Source organism: Formica exsecta, unplaced genomic scaffold (assembly GCF_003651465.1).
Source record: "Formica exsecta isolate Colony F162 unplaced genomic scaffold, ASM365146v1 scaffold82, whole genome shotgun sequence".
Classification (NCBI taxonomy): domain Eukaryota; kingdom Metazoa; phylum Arthropoda; class Insecta; order Hymenoptera; family Formicidae; genus Formica; species Formica exsecta.
The window spans coordinates 360,772-377,662 of record NW_021853592.1 but is presented as its reverse complement, the minus strand read 5'-3'; the positions used below and the strand labels follow the sequence as shown (position 1 = coordinate 377,662).

The 16,891-nt window shown below is 32.9% G+C and overlaps 2 protein-coding genes across 5 annotated transcripts in view; one reads left to right on the top strand and one right to left on the bottom strand.

The window, feature by feature from the left end:
* The window catches only part of LOC115244546, a 44,953-nt gene extending 28,087 nt beyond the window's left edge, over positions 1–16,866 (bottom strand). For all 3 annotated transcript variants that reach the window (XM_029822255.1, XM_029822256.1, XM_029822257.1), the window contains exon 1: positions 16,440–16,866. The gene's annotated coding sequence lies outside the window, so the exon portion shown is untranslated. The remainder of the gene's footprint in view (positions 1–16,439) is intronic.
* The window catches only part of LOC115244543 (midasin), a 99,418-nt gene that overhangs the window by 42,032 nt on the left and 40,495 nt on the right, over positions 1–16,891 (top strand). The window lies entirely within an intron of this gene.

The window sequence follows — 16,891 nt, the reverse complement described above, 5'->3', positions numbered from 1 at the left end:
ATTTGATTGCAGTAATCGCTCGCGGGAAACTGAAGATTTAATTAACGAATAATTGAAGATCAAATGCTCTTAATTATTTTTGTTTTCCATGGAAGAATGGAGACGCGAATTATTTGAATTGGAAATCGAAACACGTACGTATCCCTTGTTCGGAATATTTTAAAGGTTTATCCCTTCAGGCTCGTGGAGTTTCTTTGAGAAGAATCCTAATAAAGCTGCGGATAATGTTGATTTTGCGCATCTTTAAGATCTCCTGGTTAATAAAAAATTATTTCTTATAGTGATATGCATGTATGATTCTAAGAATGCTGTTTTTGTATTATATTATAAAACAGACATTTCTTATTCCAAGATTGAGTCATCAATTGTCAGGAGGTTTAATAAATCAGAAAAATAACGAAATTTATGGACGAAAAAAGATTATTTGATAATGTATTATCATATATGTTTTATTATTACTATGTTATATAGATATGTTTTATTATTACTATGTTATATTGATGATTAAATTAATGCACTATTTTTATATTATGTTATAATAATGTAATAAGTGCTTTCCAAAATTTCAATTATGTCAAATCAGGCATATTCAGGAACTTGCGAACGTCATTGTGTATATTTAAACAGTGAAAATTTATCATAGGATTTGACAAGTTTAGCGGTTTTAATAATGTATTACAAGTAAATTCACGTTTCTCCAAAAACTGCATTTCAGTGCTAACGTCGTGAATATGGAAATGTTATTGCGCGTGGTTTCACAGCAAGAGACATTCCGTAAAAAGACGAAATTTTGTGATATTGTATCCGAGAGCTTGTCGTTATTAAATATGTATACCGAATAATCGGTCCTGACTATGTAGCACAAAAAATTATATAATCTCGGAATTACTTTCGAAGGAATTTTGAAATTCAATCTTTCTTATGAAGAAAACTTTGATATTTTTATATATATTTTTAGTTATCAATCTAATATGAGATTTTTACTTATATATAACTATTAAATATTTCCGAGTAATTATCATTCTTTTAATCTATATAAATTTCTTGAGATATCAATATAAATTTCTTGAGATATCAAAAAGAAATAATTCTTGAATTACGAAGAAATGATTGAAAATTAAAAGATTTTGGTGAATTAAATTTTTTGAAGATAATAAAAGTCTTTGCTTAGTCTTTGCTTGGTAATTGTAAAAATGGATTTTCAGTCGAAAGAATCTTATATTAACATTTAATCGCGAACGTATTTAATACGAGTCTTGTGCTCACATACTTTTTAGGTTACTCTATATATTATACTAGATTTAGAATATAATTATATTGAAACAATCAGCTATTGTATTGGGTTATTTGTTTCGTGCGAGAACGTGATGACTTGATCATTCAAAATTTTCAATTTACACAACTATGGTATATTTAACAATAGAACATGTAGCTTAATAGTTTATTTTAACAAATTTATTTATAAATCAAAATATTAAAAATACTTAATAATAAAAATAAAGTTGTTAAAAGGAAATTTTTGCAACATTTTCTAGGTTTGCATTATTAGACGAATTTTAGAATTTCATAGTCAGTTTTATTGTACGTAATAATGATTTAAGGTACTAATGACGATTATTATTATATATGAACACTCAGACAGATGCTGCGCTAGTTAAGAAGTAAGAAAGACACAGAGAGAAAAAGAGAGAGAGAGAGAGAGAAGTGATTAACTGCCTTGGCTTTATATATTTTTTTCCATCGTGGTAGATAACAGAGTTTACGAACGTTTTACGTTTACTCTCCAGCATATTATTTTGCAGCTGGTGTATTCCTTACATGACACAAAGTTTACGTAAGAGAGCCATTATTCTAATATTTAGAAGAAAATTTTATCTTCTGTGAACAGAGACAGGTTGTCGCGAAATTTCTTCCATCTTAAAGCCGTCCGACCTATTTTTATGGCCGTGAATAAATATTGGAAAGCTGACTTCTTTATGATACGCTTTTCTTGCATTAGAAAACTTTTGCGGAAATCAATCTATTCTTCGTATATTTGTTACCTAATATTTCATCGACATGTTGTTCAAGTCTTTACGCAATCTTTGAAACTTTGTTGAAACCGATACAAAATGTTAAGGAATTGAAACGAGAAAAATCTATTGTATTTTTCATTTCATCTTTTGTGTATTCAAAAAGTTGTTTGATAAAATATTAATTCTGTAAGAAGATAAAATTAAAATATAGATATCACTTTGATTCTCTTTTCAATGATGCTAGAAATTTCTTACTATATAAGAGGAATTACTAAATTTAATATATTGCAAACTTAGACGTTACAAAAAACAATCACGATCGAGCTACACAGTAATAACTTTCGCGAACTGTCTCTGTGGAATTCTTCGATTTTGACAAGTTTTCTTCTTTCTTCTGGATAAAAAAATCATATGAAGAACTTTGGAAACGCCTGGGTGACCTATTGTCTGCTATATCGACTTTTCGTTCGGAGGGTTTTACGGGATATGACCGGGATAAATCCCAGGGGATAGCCGGATGGCGACGAGCCGATTCCATATCTCCGCCGATCTGACGGTGGAGGCACGGCCCCCATTCATTATTACCGTTAATCGATTCATTCTCGATTCGTTGCCCATTCATCACAGTTGGCTTAACGTCGTTCTTTGTCGACGTGCGTTTATCGCGAATTATTGAACGGCAATATTACCATTAACATCTTGCAACGCTAGTATATCAACGCAGATAACGGTTGTATCTATAGATGAATAGTTTATTTTGATATCGATAAATAGTGACAACTATTGTCATTGGTCTATATTACGGAATATATATTATATATATTATGTAATAATAAATGAATAGTCAAGTCATTTATCTACTAAATACGCGTGATGTAAATTGATTCACATTCCTGGCCTTTAATACCACTGATTAATTTGCGCTAATACGCAGTACCATATGTAATACCATAAAACCATAATTTGTCTTCTCCGTTTCACTGCACTTATTCTAATGAAAAGAGATAATGAGAATTATATTTACGACTGAGAATAATTAATCTAGAAAATAGGATCGTAAAATTCTGCTCATGCATTTTATTAAAATGACATTAAACAGAAAGAAAATTACGCGTGATATTACTAAAACATTTTTTTGTTTTTTTTTTATATATTATACATTTAATTAATTATACTTTACGTCTTGAACGCGTGGATACATCTCCAGCACGCGCGCTGGAGATGACTTGAATATCGGACGATTGACAGATATCGAGTCTCCTCGAGTCAAGCGCTTCTTTATCAATGCTTTCGGGTATCAACGAGTGCTTGTATACTGTACTTACACGTTTAACTATGACGCAGCTGACAAGCTATTTGTCCATGCGTACCATTCATGTCTCACACACTCGTTGGTGTTCCATCAATGCGAAATGATTCTCATTTCCCACGCACGCGACACGACGCGTACACGAGCTAATAGAATATTGATTTTGTCGTAATGCAATCAAATCGTCCTATCTATAGCAGCTTGGTGCCTCGGATAATTTTCGTTTATAGCACATTTAATCCGGAACTAATATGATATTCACTTCCGCCTATCGATAATTGTATGAGAAAAACGATTATATTAGCTACATATATCGTAGGCCTATTTCTTTCCGATTCTATTAATTTGAAAGATTGAAATTATGTTATATACCGCCGAAAGGCAAATTTGACATATGCTAAAATTAAATAGAAAAGATTTCGTTCAAATAAAAATATCACGGTGGAAACAGTTGTTATTTAAAAAAAGTTAAATGTACCTTAATGCAACAATAGTTGCGGACAGCAATTAGTTAGACCTTCTTCCGTTATTGGATTCTACTTTTATTGAGAATTTGAAGCGTTATTTTCTTTCTTACGATATAAAAGACGTTCCGCAGATTTCAAGAACTTAAGTGTTTTTCTTTCTTTCTCTTGCTTTTCTCTCTCTGTCTCTCTCTTTTAATTACCAATTTTCTTTATTGTGTAAATCTCATGTGATAACAAAGTCGATTAATTAATTTGATTTTCTTCATTCAGAAAAATATATTTTATCGTAATCTTGACACGATATCATTAACTTCTCATCGAGCAGAATAGTTTTACGCGAAGTTAACGAGATATCGTTATCATTTTGGGGCAAACTAATCTATGATATGTCTGTTTGCAAACTTTGTTTTATACTATATTTCACTCGTTATTGTATATGTGGTATCGTTATGGAAAATTAAATAATGTAATTATTATGACAGAAATATATATATAGTTTTACTGATAACAATTAACTATCTTTTCATAATTAAAAAAAAAGCACAATTTGTCTCACTGTTTAAATGTAGAGGATTTATGATAAATTATTCCATTTTGGATTGTCTATTATTATCGAGAGATGGATTCTTTGTATATTCTCGGAAAATATTTTAGTAAAACCGTAAAGCACAAGATTAATCATAATTATAGCAAATATGGTTTTTAAAATTTTTCCAATTTTGTGTTATTTTATCAGCATAAGTTTTAAATGTAAAATAACGTGTTATAGTTTCCGTCGCAAAAATATTGTTCTTTCATAGATTATATTATTTTATTCGAGGAATGATTTTTCTTTTACAGCAATTTTTAATGTAATAGTATATAAACCTCTCCGAGAAGAAAGCTGATATCATCGTTTTCCTGCAGCAATTTTTAATTTGGTTGTATATAAACCTCCATTTTTCCGCTATTACATTAGCTTCGTTTCTATACGGCCAACAATGTAAATGAATGTTTATACCGGGTGTGAAAACAAAACGCGCTGTTGTCCGATTGTTTTGCAGTGGCTGCAGTTTCAATGCGTACGGTATTGTTGGTAGTTTCGCATTATGACGTAGGCGGAGAGAAATGTCGGTTGTTGCGCGCATGGAATGGAATACTAGCACGTGAAAAACGTTTTCGACGTATCTTTCGTTGCGTGAAATGAGGGGTGCTCTTAATTTCAGAGGTGAATTCTTTGTCACGCCTGAATAGAAGTGACGGTAATAATGTCTGAATGCCCGCGAGATATATCATAATTATTGCGCGACTTTTTTTCAAAAATACGTAAATCATTACATCACACAAATGAAGAAAAAGTAAGAATTCATGAGACAATATGCTATGAGAGTTTATGAATAAGATGCATAACGATATGCATAACGATTTGCGTCTGCCATTCTGAACTCTTCGTCGCATTTTATTCGAGATTACTCCGAAGATGCGCTAACTTAGCTGAAATAAAGAGCACTTCGACGATGAGAAGAAAGTTTTATATGCAGTAAGATATTCCGCTTGAGATTTAATAGTTCGCGATGAAATGAGATCAATAAACGTGTTAATTAAATAGAATTAATTATGAGATCTAGTATACATTAATTAATTTGTAGTAATAATATTTAGAGGTTCAATCATTTGGCGAATAGACACTGAAAATTATTATTGCAGCATATCTTAAGTGCAAGAAGTAAAGATTAATAGTCTTTTTTTAAAATAAATATAATAATATTAATTAATAAATTAATAAAATTTAATTTGCGTTACGACATATTGCTAATATCGGCTTATTCCAACTTTTTTCAATTACAATTCTCTCCGTATTTGTCGTCCTTTTCGCTCATATTTTTGTTTAAACCCCGTCAGTTAATCTTGTCACACGGTTCGCTCGAGGATCGATTCCGCGATTTTTCGCTCACACGTGAACTAAAATTCTTTTTACCGCAAAAAGTTAAACTTTGCTTAACTCAATTCAGTATTTTGGTCATGCTCGTTTTATCCCGGAGGAGGAGGTGCAGCAAGTCGGTCGGGTAAACCTCTTGAAAGAATACTCGGAAGAAACCACACCGTCCATTTTTAATAGCGCCTTGCATCCGGCTACGCGAGGACTGAAGAAAGTCGCGTTATAATCCTCGTGATGGATTACGTTGTTGCATTGAACTTTTTTCATGACAACGAGCACGATCATATCAGCTGACCTGTCAGCGCTTTTTCACGTTGACGGGATAGCAGCTTCCGGTATCTCAAATGCCGAATTTACAGTATCATGGAATTAGACAGATATATCATGCTCCTGTCTCGATATATGAGAATAGCCCATCAATCGATGTAGCGATTAACTCCCTCGCTTTAAAATTATTCCTGAACATTGAATATTGAAAACATTGAAATTCCTGAATTTTACGGAAATTTTGCATAATTCTTTAAAATATTGAAGAATCGTCGAATTATATTAAAAAAGGCGTATTTACTTTTTCTTGTATTTATAAAACTTATATTTAAAATTTTTGTTTTTTTAATCTGTTGAGATTTATACTCTTTATTTGTGTGTTAAATGTGAAACATATATACACCCACGTGGCAAAATATATTATATATTTTTGAATTCGTACAAGATGTGTAATCGTGATATATATTTGCATCGATTAATTTTGTAACGATATCTCGAGACAAACCGTCTCCAGAAAAATTGTTTCGAAAATGTTTTTATAAGCTTAAGACATTGTTTAGCACCGCGGTAATCATTCTTTGTTCTTTTACCGAGAGAAAGAAATCCTGCTTAGTTAATGAGAATTCGACGATGAGGCGACCGAGGTAAAGTGAACCTTTCTCAAGTATCGTCTTGTCAAGAGTGGTCAAGAAGATAAATGATATAGTAACCCGTAATATCTTCAACGATGTAACGTGAAAACAAGTACCGTCATTTAATTACATTGAAAAAATGCTAAAATTGTAATATATATCGCGCACGAAAAATATGTAAAACGAAATCTGTAAATTCGTGCGCACGTCAATTTTAGAAGCTCGCCCTAAGTGCGTGACGCGAATTGCGTTGCGTGATTTTACTCGTTTCGTGATGTAATATTAGTCGATAAATATTCCATTTTTGGAAAATTTGAACAATGAACTTGTGGATTGGTTGCATGTGGTTTTGAAATTTAATCTGCGCATATTCTGAAATTTTATCGAATCAATATTACACGGAATTTGAGAATCAAATCTATCTAAAAACAATTATTTTTACAGAGAGTAATTATAGGATATGAGAATAGGATTGTTGATTATTTTCTTATACGCATCTCATCTCGTTATGCTGGCAAAAGACATCAAAGCTTCTGACAAAACTAACGGATTCGCGTATGCAACATAAATTTCAAAAACAATGTTACAACGATAGCGATGGAAAACGCAACTCGTTTTTTCGATTGCATTGCTTTGTAACGCATATTAAAAAAAGGATGGCGCACAAAGAGAGGGATGAATAAAAATTGCAAACGGATCGACCGCGATGTGTTTGCACGAGCAGGTACCTTTGTGCAAGAAATGTAAGCAGAATAGACTATAAATATTCATTGTTATCGTAACCAGGTTTTAGTGATGCGCAACATCGGACAACGATAAAAATCTTCTTTTGCATCAAAACTTTGATTCTAATTATTACGGTATTGCCCTTAATCTTTGGAAAACAATAAAAGTCGAAATTCATAATTTATATCTGTTTATTTGACGACACATTCCATATAAGGAAGAGAGAAAAGTTGTTTCGATAAAAATCTTACACGTGTTAACTCTAGCTTGCCGGAGCGACGAACGCTTCAAAGCCGGCGCTGATGGATGCAATTGGGCATATCGGAAAAACGAATCCGTGGCTTTTGTGCACCAGCCCGTGCACTTTCTTCGTGCATCGTCTAATGCAGAACGGATTATGGAACGACGCGTCGCGGTGCAACGAGGCGCAAAACCGCGTCAACGGGAGCGCAAAACTATCCCCGTTGTCGTGCGAAAAGACATATCGAGAGAAATATCAAGCCGATAATGTCGTTGGCTTTGTTGTGCTTACGTGATAGTGTACCGGAATCCGAACGAGCAAATTTGCGGATCTCTGTGTGTGAGTGTGTGTATGTTTTCCCGATTATATCTTTCTTTAATCCTGCCGCGGAAATGCAATTTCCATCTTCTTTATACAGAATAAATTTTTAAAATCACGACACTTCACGATTTTACATGGTGTAACTTAAATTATTTTTTCATAAATTGTAATGTATTAATTCAGATTAATTCATTTGAGACACGTTCTACATTGTTTAATGTTATGCATTATTATAATATCATTTGTATTTAACACACATAGGAATTTTTAAATTTGGCAATAAAATTACATTATCTCTAAATTTACACTCACTAACATGTTTAGTTAATATGTTAAATGGCAGAGATCTGTAGTAATAAAAATTTAAAGAACTCGAATGTTATAGATAATGAAGAAAATACTTATTACAATTTTATCACAATTTGTGTGATAAATGGAATATCTCCTTTGAATATTATTTCTCTATATTATTATTATAATATTTTATTACTTCCTTTATTAATAATTTTGTTTTATCAATAACTGTCATAATAGCTAATTATTAAATTTGAATGCAATTTAACACTTTTTTAATAAAACAAATGACATATTATAAAAATGTTTGGATACAAATATATTATTACATTTTTTTTCATAAAGAATAGAAAAAAATTAGGTACACTACGTTTAATTGAAGGCAAAAAACATATTGTTAAAATTAAAGTTTACAAGATACTTCTTTAAAAATCTATCTTCATTATAGCAGATTGAGTATTCAGGCATCTCAACTGCGGAAGTGTTTACCACATAGGTTGAGAGATACTTATATTATTATGATAGAACGTAAAGTGAGTCTATAGGCAAAAAGGGAGCAATCACGTCTCCCTTGTGAGCGCTCACCGAACATTCCACGGAAGTATTCATCAAAAAAACGGGAGGACATTCTTTTTTATCTCTTCCCCATGGCGAAATGGCCGTTTCAGAAATTCCTAGGCGAATAAAACGGGTATATTCTCCTTGTAAGATAATGACGATGGAAATATGCGGAAATCTCCATCCAGTTTCGCAAAATCTGAACTTATAACGTTTTTTTAAACAGCTTGTTTTCAAAAGAACTTGAGCCATCTTTTTCATTCCTTTGTGAGATCCGTCCCTTCGTTATCTTTAAGCCTCTTTGTCATCTTTAAGCCTCTTTTTAGGAGAATAAGTAGGAATATATATTTATGGTTTGACGTGTTTTTATATCGATTAAAATAATATATCGTAAAAAATTAAGATTTAATAAAACGAATTCTTTAATTTTGAAAATTAGATAAAATTATATTTTTCCTCAGTTTTTGAATATTCTACTTTAAAATTTTGATAACTGGATTTTGAAAATAAATTCTACATTTGTTGAATAAAAATAAGATAAGATGTAAAACATAAGATATAATAGAATAAGAAAGTCTCTTGTCAGTTTTCTCTAGAACTTGAGAACAGAAAAATAATTTTATATTTTCGCATATAAAAGAAATGCTATCTATGTTTAAACATGTTTGTTGAAAAGAAATAAATTTTGAATTGAATAAAAAAGCAGATAAAGAAATGAAATAATATAATAATACATATCTATTTAAAATAAAACGAGATCAATATGTCTCAAATTGATTAATTTTAAAAGAATGCGAAGAAATACGCGGAAATGAACATGAATTGGATCGATATTAGCAGGCGATGTAATTGGTTTTGCATCGATATTGCAAATAGCATATGTCCTTATCGTAGTGCGCAAAGTGCTACAAACTATGTTACAATATTCAGAAGCTGCTGGCGTAGCTTTCGCCCAAGGGAGGAATAGTCCGACCCTAAACGACAAAGTTATGACAGTGTTCGTCCATGATACTTGCGTTTACTTTTTAATATTTGTTGTTAATAACCTAATTGTTGTCTCTGCATTATTCGTCCGGCACTTTAACTCACATGGAATATGCAATCGATGCAAAACGATTTTTTACTCTCATGTTAGAAAAGTAATATATTCAAAAATATATGAATTTAATACAAGAAATAAAACTATTTAAAGTCGAGGATATGTATTTTTATAATTTGATCTAAAAACGCACATGATACTATCAATGAAGATAATATACAGAGCATTTCTATACATAAATATCGAAGTAATGATATATTTTTCTAAATTTTTGTACATGGTATAAAAATAATTTTTATTATATATACATTCTTGTATAGGAATGTCGCTAATCATAACGCTAGCATAAATTAAATAAATAAATTTATATAAATTTTTTTGACATATTGTCTAGCATTAACATTCGCTAGTTTGACTTTTGAACAATTAATAGCATACGCGAAAACGTGTGAAATATATATGCCTATTATCAAATAATATTCTAATTTAGTAATCATTTAATTAAAACTAAATACGAATATGCTAAAATTTTATATGTTATAGACTGTAATTTATCTTATTTTATTTTTAATCTTAAATTAATGCTCTTGAAGAAATGGGTGATCACCATCTGCACATGTCGACGCGAGTTTGCGTGCTGTCTACCCAAGTCACGATTGCAATAAAACGCGGTAGTCTTTGGGATGAAAGTGTTGGCGAACGTGGCGAATTAATGTGGGTCTACTTTGTAAGGCAGATAGCCATTGAAGTAATATACTACTTGCATAAACAGCATTACAAATATCTGTATGCGAGAAGAGTAAGCCAGTTGCATGGAATTTACCTGTCCATTGGATAACTTATGACGCAAACGAGCAAAAAAGGGCATGCTTTACGCACGCTGCGGGCAGTAACCGCTAATTACTGCTGAGTGAAATTTAGTTCGTTGCGAGAATGTAACTATGAACGGCGCATTATAAAGAGTTACCGCTAGAAAATGCGTTTTTAATCCGATCTTGCATGTATAATCACGTTCGATGGCGTGAGACGTGAGATGAATACGAGCATGAAAAAAATTAATGTCGTCTAAAAGTAGAAAGATTCGATTGTAATAATGCTGAAATATAATCTGTTTTTGCGATACATATATCCGACGGATTAAATTTTTCACATTTTTTATGTATTTTTTATCTTTGCCTTGACATTCTTGAGAGATTTAATTATTTCACGGATATCGGCAATAAATCTTTCACGAATACTTAATGTCTCGCTTTTTTACCTTAGCGGATGTGGGCGCGAAAAATAATCAACATGAAATATCGAATAGTATAATTAGAGTTGCCCTTTCTTTGAGCTATTTTTTTACACGTTTTTCTCTCTTTTATCGAAAGATAAATAATTTGATGATGAGCAAAATATTTAGTTAAAATTGAAGCACACAAGACTTATTATTTTATATTTGAGATTTAAATTGAGAAATCTCATTTTAATTTTAGCATTAAATGCGAAATTGAAGCAACCGCCATTTTTCTTTACATTTGATATTTTTAGTCTATATTGTAGTTGTATGAAAGGACATTTCACTAGAGCATCTTGTATCATCGCACTTTATGCTCGCCTATAAAGCTCTTCATGTCCGCGTCGTGATTCTCCTGCATAAGAGAAGCCTCAAGAAGTTTAATTTTCTAGCATGGATATAAGGGTGGTGTAAAGACGAGAAAAATTAAACGACTTTGTTGAGTCCTAGAAAATATTCCAAGGAATCTGTTTTTAATTCTCTGATAAACGAGAAACGTGACAGAAAGTTGACAATGACTCTTTTATAAACAAGTGATTAATATTCTTGAGAAAAAGAAATATATTTGAAATATATGTGAGATTTGTAAAGCATATTGATATAGTTAACGGAAAAAATTAAGATAAAATTGATTGATATTTTATTATTATAGAAAGTACATGATATCTAAAAAAGCATCTTTATGAGGCAATAATAATTACTAGTAAATGATTCTGTCATAAAATTTAATAAGTACGGGAAAAATGTTAGAAGAAGCATCTAAAATGCAATGTTTACAATTCATTTTATATTACGACTAACCGCTAAAAAAACCAATATTTATGTAAAAGCGTTATTAGAGAATCGTGAGCGGATTTCAAACTTGAGAATATTATTAAGGAGAAAGAGAAAAGCGCGAGACTTTTATTTTTCACAGAAATAAATGAAACGAATGAAACTCGTACGTGAAAGAAATTTATATATTTACGTTTCTATAAAGCACGCGCTTCGCGCACGATTGATGCGAATGATATATTTCAGTATCGCGGATCAATCTCGAGAAATAATATAAATTTTATAAAATCGCGACTTATTAATGGCATGTGAACGACACGTGCAAAATAAAATTCGATTCGTCAACATTGAATTCGCGAGATGCAACGTCAAACTTAATACGCGAACGTTTTCGCCGGATTTTGTCAATCATATTCAACGTTCGTTTCTGCCATATCATTGTTTGATATTACATTTAACGTTTCCGAGGAGTTTCTATGACGGTGTACGTGATGTAAAGTGTGCATAGTCACACACATATTCGGGTTAACGAAGTGTATATTTAGGTAAGAGAGGAACACACACACAAGAGCACACATAGCAGCTGCGAGATTATTTTAACCTGTCTTTATTGGCTAAACACATCGGTATTGTACTATCATATCAATTACAACATCATTATATCGTGGCTACCAGCTCGATTTAGTTCCCTCGACGCGCGAATATTTTTACCATCGACATTCGAAATGTTAATCAATTCCATCTTAATTTCTCCGTCTATTGGTCCAATTAATACGGTATACGAGATAAATAAACGAACGATTGCTGTCCATTGTTATTTTCGACTGTCTGTTTATTTAGATCTTTTATGCTATATGATGAAAGTGACCACTTTTTCTATCATTCTCATATTAATTCATTATACTTTTACCAAAAAGAAAAATGAAATGTATTAACATTTACATTATTAACTGCATTCTCTTTATTGCTACTTTATTTTAATCGGAATAAATTTGACAATGTTTTAAATATTGTATTGATTTAAACAACGCGGCGCTAGTCATCTTAATGTAACTTGCAGATGCAACTCTTTGTGCTCCGGGCAAGTCGCTAATTCTAACAAGCTCTGTAATCAGTATAATCGAGTCTGATCGAAGCCGGATTTCGTTTTACTTTTTCCGCTAGTCTGGACACAATCGCGGTCCGAGAAAAACTTTCCCGGTTGCGTTCGGGGCCGTTCACCGCGCCGAAGTTTTCATCGCGCCATTCGAACTCATCAACACCGTCGAACTGTTTCGGTTGCAAGTTCGTAGCAACGGGATTGTTCCTTGTTTTCGTCGATGCGAACCGAAAAGACAAACTCGGTTGCCGATGGAAACTTACACGTCCGCCTTTCCCTTAGCGAACCACTCACGAGAGAGAGCGAATTTGTTGCAAAATTAGCTTTTACTTTGAAAGCAACCTTATTCGCGTTACTTCGCGGAAGAGAGTTTGCCGGTTTTTTATTTTTATTACTCTACGATTTCGATAGGTATTGATAGAAATTTTCAATTTTGAGCCCACAAATAAAATTAAATTAAATTAAATTAAATTGTAATTGTATTGTGAAAACTAAAAAAGATATTAATATTTATTAAACAAATCAAATACATTTTATTGTATGAATTAATTCGAATTAAGTAAATTTCTCAATCGATCTTCGATTTGAAAAGCTAGTTTGTCGCGATATCCTTTTCAATTCATACAGTTCTTTATTTAGGCGACTCAAAGCAGAAAGATAAACTCAATATCAGACAAAAAGTTACATGCCTATTCTTAGAAATTCAACTAAATTTAGTTAGAATTAAATTACATTGCCAAATTAATTTATCTTGTCTCTTGTCTTTACGAAAAGAGAAGGGACAGGGAAGACAAAAGCAATTTCTATATCGACACGAACGTATGTACGTGCGTGCACCCTTTTTAGCCTCTCTCTGTAGAGTGACGAGGATAAATTTATGCCGAAATTAGTCCCCGACCTGGCAAAAAGCGCGGCCCCATTGGCACGTAATTTCCGAAACGGCGACGCGACCGACATAATAAAGGGACGCGATGGGTGTAGTTCGGAAAAACGAGTTAAATTAAGTTCACTCGTTAGATGCCGCACGTAATTGGATTCGCTAATTTTACGTGGAACAAAATCGAATCGACAAATATTACAAAGTCAGCGTACAAGATAACGAATCCATGGCGCCGAGATGATATTTCATTTGGATAGGTATAATTGGATATCATTTGGATAGATATAATTTGTACGTAGTTGCTTTAAATTTATAGGATTGCTGATATTTCGGATATTTCTAAACCAATTTGCTCTCATTATTTCACAAATCAGTCGAATTCGTGGTTTAAATCAGAGTCTTCGGCTATGTGCAACGGAAGACTCGATCTGTCGCCGCGATCTGAGCGAGTATATGTACCGAAAGGAATAATTAAATAAAACCCGAGCCACGACCCGGAAAGACAAACTCTCCTCCGGCTCGGCAAATAGAAAGTACAGCCTCCTTGACGGAATTGCTTTTCAGATTTGCCGTATGCAGCAAAGAGGCTCGCTGCCTGACCATTCTGAATCTTGCTGTATAGAGATTCGCAAACACTACATGAAATGTTAAAAGCCAAATCCTGATTTATATACGAGATGAAAATTGTTACAGATGTTGAAGAACGGTCGTTTTATTTTTATTACATTTTATTAAAGTTGATTTTTTATTGAAGTTTTATATAACACTAAGTTAAGTATATATTAATTCTCTGTTAAATTTAAAATGTGCTTTGATTATTTTAATTGTATCTAGATTGAAGTGATTATTTTCTATATATGTGTGATTGTTAGCGTATTAATTTCTAAATATTTGGTTATTAATAATAATAATATATATATATATAATGTTAAATATTTGAATTATTAACGTATTGATTACTGAATGGTGAAAATTGTTGGAGAAATTCTTCGGAAAATTAAATAGTGCTTCGAATATTATAACCGGTGTGTATTTATTAAAATTGGAACAACTTTCGCGTTTTGAAGCGTGATACATATATGTATATCTAAAAAAATCGTAATTATATTGTACTTAACACATAATTAACGATCGAGCGATACTTAATCTCATTGTAGTTTTAAAACTTCTTTTCATTAAAGAATGCTATTTTATATCAACGTACTTTGTGAAACGATCGTGGCCCTTTATGTTCATCGTTGTTCCTCTTGGAACGAACAATTCCGCTCGGATTGTGATACAGAACTTTTACGAGAAGAATTAAAAACAAAGTTGAGTGTCAAAGCTTTTAGATTCTAGCTTTTTTAACAGTGGTTACGAATTCCGTATTATGTACGATTGTAAGAGAATTTACAACGTTGATGAAACGGTACTTTGAACGGTAAATAAATAAAGATTGATGTTTACGTTACTACGTAAAATTGCGAAAACAAGAACTTTTTTTGAGAATTAGTCTCGCTACGTTAAATGTGTCTTTCGTGTGAAACAATCGCAGTTAACATGGTGAGAATATATGGGTCAAAGTTTCGAGCTGGATAGAGTTCTCCTCTCCGAATCGCAACTCTAGCGTTAACTATGTGCGACAAATACGTCAACGAGAAAATCCTGGATATGTACTACGGGTTAAAGTTCCCAGAAGCGGCGTGTGTCGCCGCTTCAACTTGTCTCCAGCCTGAAATACCACGAGGATCCTATTGCGGTTCTTCTGGGCGTTAACCCTTCTACTATTCTCGCCCGAGTCTTTAAACCACGTTTATCCGCTAAACCAGAAACAAGTGCGATCGCACGCGGTGATCATTTTTTTTCTTACTTCTAATATTAAATAAATAATGCGATGGCCGCATCCTCTCGCTTTTAATGTTGTTAAGTATTTAAAATTCATTAAAAGTACGTGGAGAACGCTTTTAAGAAATCTTTGGTATAAATTAGAGTAGTCAGCATTTATTAATTAAAAACTAAATTAAAAACTGCGCACTTTTATATCTTAAATAGATTTTATATATTTATTTTACACTTATTATGCACTTATTTTTTTACTTTTTTCACGAAGTACTATTTTTATCTCTTCCTCGTAATATTGTCCTCTAGAAACGATTTATGTATTAATCAAATTTAGTTAAAGTCTCCTAGAATTCGAAAATGAAAGAAAACGAATTTTAAATTGAACTGATAAATGATTTTTCTCGTTTCTGTGATAATAAAAGAAAACTGCGGATCAGCGAACTCACTGAAATACCACTATCATATAGCTGGACCAAAGCACTTGCCGCGTTAATCTCTCTAGCTTTAAAATTAATCGATCCATCGGAAACATCATTTAAACATGTCTTTAAAGAATGCATCGGTTGAGATCGAGAGTTTCAAATTGATCGGAGATATACCGATCTTTCTGTCGACGTTATGCGAAAAAAATGGAGAGAGAGACTTGTGAGCAAAAGTTATCTCAAATAAATCTTCACATTACGATCTTCCGCGAGTTAATTTTTTCTCTCACATTTGCTCTTAAACCTGTTAAACTTTAATTTTAATCAAAGCATTTCAATTGTTCGGTAGAGATTTTTCCGATCACTCTGTCGAGAGATACCTCAAAGGTCACGTTGTCAATCTCGACGAGTGTTAGCCCTTGATCTTCCACCTGGTCTTAAATCCCAACGCGTTAATCAGCTGTCGTCTCATCCCCGAGTGCCTCGTCCAGATTTTAAAGGGGTGAACAGCAAAGGACAAAGAGGCAAGGGTGCGGCGAAGAGGGATGAAGAGGGAGAGGGAGAAGGGTACAAGGTGTCGATCGGCGATTTTCACGATTTTCTCCTTTTGTCTCGTGCGTTTTTGGCGGGAACGAGGGGTATGCGAGAGTGAGAACACCTAGGAAGAGGACACGCGAGGATTACCCTCTTTTCGCGGCTCGATACGCACGTTCTCTCTCTCGTTCTCCCGGCTCGCGAGACGAGAGAGCACTGCGTGCTTCTCTGAAAGCAGCCCCTGATTCGAAGCCACGACCCTCCCCCGCTACTCTTGCTCCTGGACCGCCACCGCTCT